Below are 9459 nucleotides of genomic sequence, written 5' to 3' on the forward strand. Positions count from 1 at the left end.
CAGACTTTTACCAAAAACTAAACGTGACCAAGCAACACATTGTTGTCCATAACAGTGAAATGGAAGAAACAACATATTGGTTTCATATTTTTGCATAAATACAAATCAGATTTACCCCCTTTGCTCTGAGCCCCCTAAATAAAACCCAGACTGGTTGAAGATGATTTACTTTGGTTTAAATAAAGCTGTTTTGCATATAATGCAAAACTACTATCACCCTTATGAGGCGTGGTAGTGGCAGCATTATGCTGTGGGAAGCTTTTCAGAGTTGATAACGAGATGGACGGAGCTCAAATGACATGAAACCTGGAAACAAAAATAAAATGTTTTTTTCCCCAATTAAAAATCAGAGTAAGATGCTCCTTCCCCCCTTTACTCTGATAGCCCTAAATAAAACTCAGCACCCACAGAGTAAAGCTGAGCACTTCCAGAGGTCGCTCATCACATCTGCCATCAGACTTTTTAATAATCACATGCAGTAAATCACTTCATGTGAAATATATATATTCTCTATTTATTTGTAGATAAATACAGAATTTATATTTATCTATATTTATTTATAGATAAATATGGTAGAATATGGTACATGAAGGCCACACATTTTAAAATTCATGCAATCATTTTTTAAAAATATGACAATTTTAAATACAGATTTTAAAAAAAGGTTTTTACATACAGTATAAATTCTGTATTTTAAAAAGTCCAAATTTAATGTATTTTTTTTTTGAGTACTTTTTTTATAGCTATTTTTATATTCAGTGGGTTATATTTTGTTACTGTGCTTCTGTAACAAGTGAGATTAATAAAGGGCCTTTTTATTCTATTCTGTCCTAAAAATCCAGATGTGTCGTCAGATCCAGATTAGTAAAAAAGATTTTACTGGCATCTAATTTTATCTCCAAATACTTGCAGCTGTTCTGCTGAGGCCTCAGTGGTCATGAAGACCAAGGATCGCAGCAGACATGTCGTTCTCTCTCTGAGTCATCGCAGATATGGAGGAATAATATTCTGACACAAGAGGAGAACAAACACAGGAGAAGGGGCTCTGAATCAGATGAGAAAAATCTGAACTGTTTGACCAAAAGGCAGAAAATATGTATGGAAGTTTTAAAGGTGACCTTATTATGCTTTCTAGATCAGGTCAGGATAGATAAATGGGCGAAAGAAAAACATGCTTGTTACACGTTTTGCACAAAATCAAACTTTTGAGATGTTTTAAGGCGTCCTGTCACTTTAAATCCAAACTCAACGTTTACATTCGCAAATGACTGTAAACCGATGTGGAGTAACACAACTATATGTCTTTGAAAAGCAGAGGTGGAGCCTCCTGCGCAACCAACTAGAAGGCAGCAAGTGGTTTCTAGACATTTAGTTAACAAAAAAAAGCACTTTGTCTTTTTCAGCAGCCATTGTACAGAGCATAAAGCAGGAAAACCAGCTGACCAAACATTCTGGAGCTCAGGTTTGGTTGCTGGGTAATTTGTCTGCTGATTTGTGAGGTTACTTTCCAGAAGTTTTTGAAACGGCTCATTTTCCAGAATCCAAAATACATTAAGTTATTGCCAAACACTTGATAGGTGTGTGTGGTTTTTTTTTTTACATTTGGGATGTTTTATGAAGCAGTAGAAAACCAAAAATGTACAAAATGTGAATTTTGCATAATATATCCTCTTTAAGTAACATTTATTTGCACATTTCAGCAACAAGACAGTTCATACCATGAGGACATAAAACAGTAACCAGTTATTAAAACAATCCATAAAGATTACATTTAGTCAAACACAAAATCTTACCAAGTAGTTTCTGGTGCAAATACCTGGGCAACCTCAAAATAAGACAAAACTAATTTACAAGTTACTTTTCAGCAAGATATCAGAGCTTGTTTCAAGTAAATAATTCCTTAATAGCAGATTATTCTTACTTATAAACAGGTCATTTTTTACATGTTATAAGTGAAATAATCAGCCAGTTGAACTAGAAGATTTTCAACAATATTAAGGAATTATTGACTTGAAACAAACTCTTGTATCTTTCTGAAAAGCTACTTGTTAGTTTTGTTTTATTTCAGGTGTACTGAGATATTTGCCCTTGAAACTGGAACAAAAATACTTGGTAATATTTTTGTGAAAGTTTGTTCCAGATTTGTGGAGCATAAAAACTGAATTCTGCTGAAAGTCCTAAACTCAACTGGGAATCTGAGGCAAGATGTGAACATGAGTATTTACAGACGCTGTCCTTTAAATCTGAACTAGCTGAACCAAAGCTGGTAGAAACAAACCACAGAGAACTTAAAGCTGTGGTTCTACAAACTTTTCTCTCAGGAGAGCTGAAAACTGACGCGCTAAAACTCTTTTTTTATTTCAAACTTTAAAAACCGTGCATCATTTTCCTTCCACTCTAAAATGATGCTCCACTTTCTACTGCGCTATCATGCAATCCCAATAAAACACACAGAAGATGTTCATAATGAATGCCCAGTGCTAGGGCGAGCATTTTGGTAACGGCCAGCCAGGATTAAATCTTGCTAACTAATGATGTCTGATTTCTGCAGACTTTGCATGTGTCCATTTCTACAGTAAACACAACGCTGTGAATAAACAAAGCCGCCGCTGCGTTTCCTTGTTGTCAGCATCCAAACGCAAAAAAGAAAAAAGTCGGTCGCCCTCATGAGCTTTGCACATGACTAAAATAAAAAAAACTTCTGTTGCTAAAGTGCAAACAGGAAGCGTTCTGAGATACACTGTAAAACATTAGAAGGTGGTTTAACTTGAAAATGAAAGTCCACCTGCTGACTTAAATTGAATTTAAGTCAACAAGAAAATAGTTTTGGTTTTAACTCAGAAATTAAAGTTCATAAAGTTGATTTAACACCAATAGACAAGTTGTCTAAATATTGTTTTTTAAGTTCATTAATCGTGAATTGTGAGTTTTAACTTAATAATGCAGTTTAAACCAAATTAAATCACAATATGCAATAAAATGTGACCTGATTTCTCTATTAGTTTAGTCAAAAATATCGAGTTGAAATAGCGACTGATTTTACTGTAGAATAATTAAAATTCTAGTTTCAAATCACATGAACCAAATTTGTGATCTGATGATGAATTTTATGAAACATCTCAATGAATTCAGCTCAGAAACATTTAGTGTGATCAGGACATTATCCTCAAGCTTTGCAAACTGTCAGCTGCATTAAAATAAACATTTGCCTTAATAACACAAGAGTCAGATCAATGTAACGCTTCATCTCAGGAAACAAAAACACGCCGCTAAGCATTCTGGGAAATAGTTCCCACTCTTTTTCTTCTTTCAGTTTTTTAAGTGTTAACCTAAAAACTTTGCTTATTCAACTCTTAATAAAAAGTTAACACAACTTACTGCTGTGAGTTTATCTTTCACAAACTCAAACATTTAGGTTCAAAATCTAAAACTCACTAAATTTATTTGACTTAAAGAGAAGAAGAAATGTGAATCACATGTTTTACAGTGTGCCATCAGCGCACTGCTCCATGTTTTATTAGCCAACAGAGACTGTTTGTGCCGTAAAGAGGCGCCACTCCTGCGTCAGAGCGCGGCCTCCCTCCCTGCTCTCTGCCATGTCTGACTCCACATGTGGATGGATCCGTCCGGGTTCAGGTCGTAGCTGGAAGGAGGAGAATCTTCCTTTTATAGCTTTTCATCCCAGTTTGTGAGTAAAAATAAATCTGTGCACATTTTTGCTCTGTCTCAGCACACTAAAGGTCAAAGGAGCGAAAAGGCCAGTGATGCTTCAGAAAGACCCTGAAGATATGAACTCCCTCTCCTACTCCTCTGCACCCCCTCCCCTCTTCTGTGAACGCCGTGGCGACCATTGTCCTCCATCCACTAGCTTTTGCTGAAAGCTGCACAGCAATGAGGTCTCTGTGCCTTTTTGCCTCTCTCTTCCTCTCCCCTCCCCCCTCTCACTCCTTTCCTCTCTCTATCTCTCCCCCTCTATTAAATTTCCAGTCACACAGTGGTGCAGAGGATATTCCTCCTTTCCCTCTTCTCCTACCCTCCTCCTCCTCCTTCTCCTCTTTCCTCGTTCTCTCTCTCAGTCATGGTAAAAAAATCTTCACCTATATCCAGTTCTGATCCAAACTGCCTTTCAGCGTTTTTTCCCCCTTTCTGCCTCTCGTTTTGTCTGTCTGTACATCTTTTTGCCTTCCGCACCATTTAAAGAGATTCCATGCCAAACCCACCCTGCGCCTCGGCTCCCCTTCATTCCCCTCTTTCCACTCTGTGTCCTCTCTGTGTCATTGCACATTGAATCTGATATCCCTCTTATGGATGTATGGCATGCTCGTGTGTGTGTATGTGTGTGTGAGGAGTGGATAGGAGCAATGGAGAAGGGCATGCATTTGTGCACAATAAATGAACAAACACTCGCTGCTGTATTGCTTGTGTCATCAGTACAGTGAGGGTCTTGGAGTAGAAATATAGGGAAGACGGCTAATCCCCCAATCCAGAGGATGAGTGCACTGCATCTCCAATACAAACCCAAACCCTATAAACTCTTAATGGTGTGTTAGGACGCCACAGGGGAGGAGAAGAGGAGGGTGCTGTGGATTTGGCAGCAACATGCTAGCAACAAGACATATGTGGCATGCTGATAGCGCCAGAGAGGTGCAGCTCACACTGAGGAGAGGCTTTGGTTCCCGTCCATCAATCAGTGCGTTAGCTACACCCCCAATCCCAAACCGGGCGACGCACTTCAAAGACTGCATCTTGCAGGAGGCGCTCATTGGGGGGAGAGATTTAAGCTCTATTTAACGGCTCTGACCTCCTAATTGGGATTCTGAACTAAGTGATATTTTTTTGGGAGGCTATATTTAGCGTTTCCGTTGAAAACGTTGGGTTGACTTATGTCCAAGAGAATAAAAGAGATACAAGAGAGAGCTTCAACTTATTCACAGTGACATCCGTTAGTGTGTGTGTGTGTGATTGTGTGTGCGTGTGTGTGTGCGTGTGTGTGTGTGACAGAGAGAGTGGAGAGGAGAGAAAATAGAGTGAAAAATCCGAGTGTCACAGTATCTTAGCAACTGCCTCCATCTCCTTGGAGACGAGAGCTGACATCATTTCCTGTCTGCGAGCACTCGCTTTGAGTTTGTACACGGTGTGTTTGTGCACATGGCTGTATATGCCGGGCTGTGTGGGTGTTTGTACGTGAGCCAGGATTTCCAAGTAAACATTCAGACGTGTGTGCGGCCTTCTGCACGGAGACGGAGAGCCGAGAGCTTCCTGGAGTTAGGGTTAGGGTTAGGGTTAGGGATAGGGTTAGGGTCCGCTAACCGCTTAAAAAAAACAAACAAAAAAAACCAACAGAAACTGTTGCGTGTAACTGTTGAAGCTGTTACGTGTTTTCCAGGAATCGCGGTCCAGCCTCGGGTTGGTTAGAAAAAACTCTCTTTCTCATTTTTCTCACCGTTTCGACTCACATGTTCAGGAAAATCTAATATGAAGGATGTTTTTCATATTCGGGCTTTGATAGGAAAGATTCTGGAAAGTTTGTCCGTTTCTGAGGATTTCTTGTTTGTGCTCAGGTCAGCCATTACAGGAGGCGCTGCGTTGAGCGGAGACAAAGCTTTGACTGCCATCTTGTGGACAGAATGGGTAATTGCAGCTCTGTTTTCTGGATTTCCCAGGGCTCATCCAGTTTTCCACAAATCCAAAAACTAAGACTTAATTAGTGAGATATTAGTGCTGTGATTTTTTTTTTCTGTCCCAGCTGGGGAAAAGCCTCCCCACAGCATGCCACTGCCACCACCATGTTTCACAGTGGGGCTCATGTGTTCAGGCTGTGTTAGTTTTCTGGAAACAACTTAACTGTTTCGCTCTGTAAAACCCATTTCATGAATAGGGGGAAAACATTTTTTATGTTATTTCTTTTATTTATTATTTGTTTCATTTTTTGAAGAAAAAATACACGATTTACTGCAGCATGTTTTAATGTTTCCTTCATAACAGATTCTGCAAAGCGTCTTAATTTTTGGATAATTTCTTGCTTTGTGTTCATGTTTTGCCCTTCAGCTGTTAATTTTAACATGAACAAAGCCTTGCCTGCCATCTTGTGAGCAAAAAGGTGAACTGCAGCCACCCTGTAGTATTTTACAAACACTCCCAACTGTTTTTGCTTTGCAGATTTTTCCAAATATTCAAAAAAGCAACATCAGTTTTACTATTTTTATTCACTTTTACTGGACTCTGTACAGCAGGGGTCCCCAAACTTTCTCCTGTGAGGGCCACATAACTTGTCCCTTCTCTGATGGGGGGCCGGGGTCATTTTGTAACAGAAAAAGTGTGACGATTGTAAGAGTGCTAAACATAAAAATGTATTGTTTTTCAGAAAGCACAATCAAATAACCTTTTCTGGATTCTTCAGAGAACAAAAGTCAGGAAATAACACTATTTATGAAATAAATAACCAAATAACACTGGGTTCTCCACATAAAAAAAAGGGTTAGGGTCAATTATATGCATATATAAAATAGTTACTAACTAATAGTTAATAATAAATAAAGTTCATTACTAAGGAACATTTTATTGCAAAAGTCCAACTTATCAAATAAAAATGCACATATATGAAAATACTCTGGTATTGTTCAGGGGGCCGGACCAAATGTGGAGGCGGGCCGCATCTGGCCCGCGGGCCGTAGTTTGGGGACCACTGCTGTACAGCTTGTATTTCATGTGATAATCCATAAACTATAACATAATGTAAATAAATTCAGTACTGTACTTCATTTATGATATTTAGGACATTTTCTGCATTTATTAATGCTTCAAATAACTATAAGTCATATGAATCTCCATATTTTTAAAGCTCTGGTGAAGATATGAAAAAAAAACAACTTAAAAATAAAATTAACTTTTATTCCTGCAGAATTTCATGTTGGGATAACATGACAAGGACCTTTGGATACGTTTTTATCTTTCTTATCATCTGGCTTATTATGTAGTAAGAAAAGGTCCCGCAGCATTACAGACCCCACACCATACCTCAGCAGTGAATATTAGATGCTTTATCATATATTTCTTTGCTGTTGTTTTGAACTAAACCCATCTGGATTCCAACAATTTCTCATTCAGTGTCGGCTGTTAAAATCCGTTTTATATCAAAATTCATGTTATTTTTTACATAGAAAATACATTTTAGTGTCATAAAGCCAACGCAGAAGGTTCCAGGTCCAGTAATTTAGCAAACATGTTTATTTTTTCATAATAAAAAGGAAGAAATGGTTCAGTGCTTCCCACACAAGACAAGCTAAAACTATTCACACCACAAACAGATTTAGATTTAAAATCACAAACCTTTAATTTTGATACAAAGAAATAACATCAGCTGAAGCTTCAAGAGTTTCTCATGAGAATTTATTTTTGATCTTCAGAAAGTTTGAAATCCCCAGCTGTAAGAAAAAAAACAGAAATAAAAATTTTAAACACCAAAGATCTGATGAACATTTATATCACAACCTTTAAAGCATCAGAAACTCAATTTGTCTTTTTTTTCTACATTTAACAAGAAAAAAAAAAGTGGAAATAAAATGTCCCTTAAAAAATGTAAAGAATTTAAAATATGTGTAACATGATCTGCTGTGCTGCTCCCCTCTGATGATCAGATACAGAAAAGCTTTGATTATCTGATCGGAAAAACAAACAAACGCCATTTATATCACAATCAGCAATACCCGTTTGCGCCTGCAGGGGCGCTATTCACATGGTAAATTAAAACGAGATCAGTCATTTCTATTCTGATTATTAGTATTTTTTTGAAGGGCAGTTTTACTTCCAGAGACTTCATAACCTCTTACATTCTGTTGGTTTTTGTCTCTGTTTTATTTATTTATTTATTTTTTGTGCTTTATTTTGGAAATGTAAAATATCTCGCAGTTCCTCTGCTAACAAATCTTTATAAAATAAGTTTTCATCTTGCATTATTATGCCATTATTAATATATTGCTTGAATTTGGTGTCAAAACAACAATATTACAACATTATCGTTTATCTCAATCATTTCTGGGACAATCTGCTACTGTGACAGGTCTAACCAGGGGTGCCCAAAATACGGGCTGCGGGCGATTTTGTCATAATTTGAGGCTAATCTTTTGACCCACATGCAGAATACACTTCAGGATACAGAGAATGTCAGTTAAATAAAGTTTATTGTAAAAAGAGTTTGAATGTATCTTCTTTGCCCGGGGTATGGGACAGCTGGAGATCTGGATTCTGAGGATGGAGTAGATGAGAGGTGAGTAAGTAGTACTGAAGGTGAAAAAGAGAATAATAGGAGACCTTACTAATGAAATGGAACTGATCCACCAGGGGGAGGTATTCTGCTGGTGCTGAACTTGGTTTCTAGGGTGAGTGTCGGGTCCAGGTGGGGTTGGAACTGAAGCCAGGAGATCCAGAGAGAATGGGCGGCGATGAGGGTTTGTTAGTTGTACTTCATTGGAGGGCGGACAGGTTGTAGCACAGACTTGAACAGCCAGAAGAACCAGTCGTAGGGATTTATGAACCAGGGGTTTCTTTATGAAGAATCTTGGAGGTGAAACGATAAAACTCATAAGGCACAAAGGTAACAGCCGCTGAGAACCTACAAGGAAAACACAAGGGAGGCTTGAGTAAAACACTTAGAAAACTCAGCGAGAGCACACACTGAGGGGCACAGAGTACCATGAACGGCAACACTCAGGCATCGAAGGACTGGTGACAGGCTTCTCTTAAACACTGGCTGATGACAGATAGGCTGCAGGTGTGATGGCTGAACACCTGAGACCGCCCTCTGGACAACACAGCTTCCTGGCTCCATCTAGTGGATAACTAGAGACAAGAAAAGCAGCCCCACAGAAACCAAAACTCCAGCTTCCCAACAGATTTGCGGCCCCTGGAATGATTTTGTGCGGTCCTCAACTGCAATTCAACAAGTAGAAACTTTAAGTATTAAATAGAGTAAAATTATTAGCAACAAATTATCTCTTGTTAGGTAGTAGAACACAATTTATTTTTCTTTCAAATCTGCAAACTGACTGCCTGTCTTTAATTAGGCAAAAATGCTAATTTCATCCCAAGACATATTGGATTACTTTATTCTTTTAATTATTGAGTGGGTAAAATAATAAAACAATAACATCTTTTATGTTTTTAACTCTAAAAAATATATATACAGTATGTCCTTGGGATCTTGCGGCTCTTTGAGATTACCTCTTTCCAGATTGCCTTCTTTGCCTTTGAGTTGCGCGGACATTTCAGAAGTCCCTTCTTCTCAAAAAACAAAAACTCCACCAGGAGCTTCACTGCCGTGTTGTCGCAGCTCCTTTTGTCTGGTAAGGTGTAGTTCGGGTCGTACGTGTGGTGCATCGCCACCAGAATCACATTCCGACTTCCTTTGCATGAAGACAAAGCGTGAGTCAAGCAGTTAAACGAGAACAAACCTGTTATAGT

General features: G+C 38.4%; 1 long non-coding RNA gene across 2 annotated transcripts; it reads right to left on the reverse strand.

Annotated features, from left to right (window-relative positions):
* Positions 1-8161: 8161 nt before the first annotated feature.
* Positions 8162-8889, reverse strand: LOC114150906 (uncharacterized). Of its 2 annotated transcripts, XR_003596856.1 has the most exons (3): positions 8692-8889; positions 8338-8611; positions 8162-8244 (listed from the first exon to the last, which is right to left on the reverse strand). It is a non-coding gene; the product is annotated as an uncharacterized LOC114150906 (long non-coding RNA). The 2 variants fall into 2 exon arrangements; XR_003596855.1 differs by having other exon boundaries at positions 8338-8889.
* Between the last annotated feature and the right edge of the window lie 570 nt (positions 8890-9459).

The sequence above is a fragment of the Xiphophorus couchianus genome, chromosome 2 (assembly GCF_001444195.1).
Source record: "Xiphophorus couchianus chromosome 2, X_couchianus-1.0, whole genome shotgun sequence".
Lineage (NCBI taxonomy): Eukaryota > Metazoa > Chordata > Actinopteri > Cyprinodontiformes > Poeciliidae > Xiphophorus > Xiphophorus couchianus.